The sequence below is a fragment of the Papilio xuthus genome, unplaced genomic scaffold (genome assembly GCF_000836235.2).
Source record: "Papilio xuthus unplaced genomic scaffold, Pxut_1.1 DF827578.1, whole genome shotgun sequence".
NCBI lineage: Eukaryota > Metazoa > Arthropoda > Insecta > Lepidoptera > Papilionidae > Papilio > Papilio xuthus.
In genome coordinates, this window is record NW_013531071.1 from 285 (window position 1) to 1298 (window position 1014).

Below are 1014 nucleotides of genomic sequence, written 5' to 3' on the forward strand. Positions count from 1 at the left end.
ATGAAAATAACATAAAAAAGTAATATAAGTACCAGACATATGCCAAATTCTACATGGTAAGTGGTAAATATTAAGTAATTCCCAAAGCACATATTTCCAGCAATTACTTGAACAATTTTAACCTTTTAAATTGGCTTGATATTTAGTATAAAATGGTTTGCTCGAAACATGAAAAAGATTCAATAATAAAGATTAACTTAAACATTATTTAGGTTGTGTGTAAAATATCTCTCTATTATTGTTTCAAATATTGTAGATCAAACTGTAAATTGGTCATGACACAACAAGTTTTTCAAACTAATTTGATTTATGATTCTATCATAGACATTTCACAAAAATGGGCAGGCAATAAAAGTTCCTATCTGTACCTGTAAAAACTAATTATAATTTTTTTTATATGGTTTATGCGCTCCATCATTGTAGAGAATTGCAAAGAAGTTTTGTAAGTAAAGGGGAAGAGATCCATATAATTAAAGAAACCACTTTTTTTAATAAGGTATGTAATTAGGTGAAAAGCAATAATTAAATTGATTATGTTGTACACTTGAATCAATTAATTACCATTTCATTCTGTTGTAGATGAATGAATGCACCTCTTCAAGTTCTACAGAATTATTAAATGAAGGAATCTGCTTCAGAATTACTGACTGCATGTCGCTGCAACATCTGTGCTACAAAGTTTGATTGTTTGATAATTGTAATTCTAAACTAAATTTGAAAAACAACTTATTATATGGAGTAGTTTAACCGCAAATATAAAAAAGAGTCACCATGTTGCAGGAAATGCTAGTAACTATATTAATGTCAATATTGATGTATAGATGTGTAACCTATAGATTTAGTGTTTTATATTAGTTTGATGTTAATAATATGACAATTTTTAGTAATATGTATTAGACTTTAATATGAAATATACACTAGCATAACAAGATTTTCTCGAAATTGGGAGATGCAGTGTATAGAAAATAAAAATATACTAAAATATAGGGAATTAAGTATCAAGTACAAAAGATA

At 26.7% G+C, this 1014-nt stretch overlaps 1 long non-coding RNA gene across 1 annotated transcript; it reads left to right on the plus strand.

Annotated features, from left to right (window-relative positions):
- The first annotated feature begins 225 nt into the window (after positions 1-225).
- LOC106118481 (uncharacterized) lies at positions 226-690 on the plus strand. The gene is made up of 2 exons (XR_001227921.1): positions 226-496; positions 580-690. It is a non-coding gene; the product is annotated as an uncharacterized LOC106118481 (long non-coding RNA).
- The last annotated feature ends 324 nt before the right edge of the window (positions 691-1014 follow it).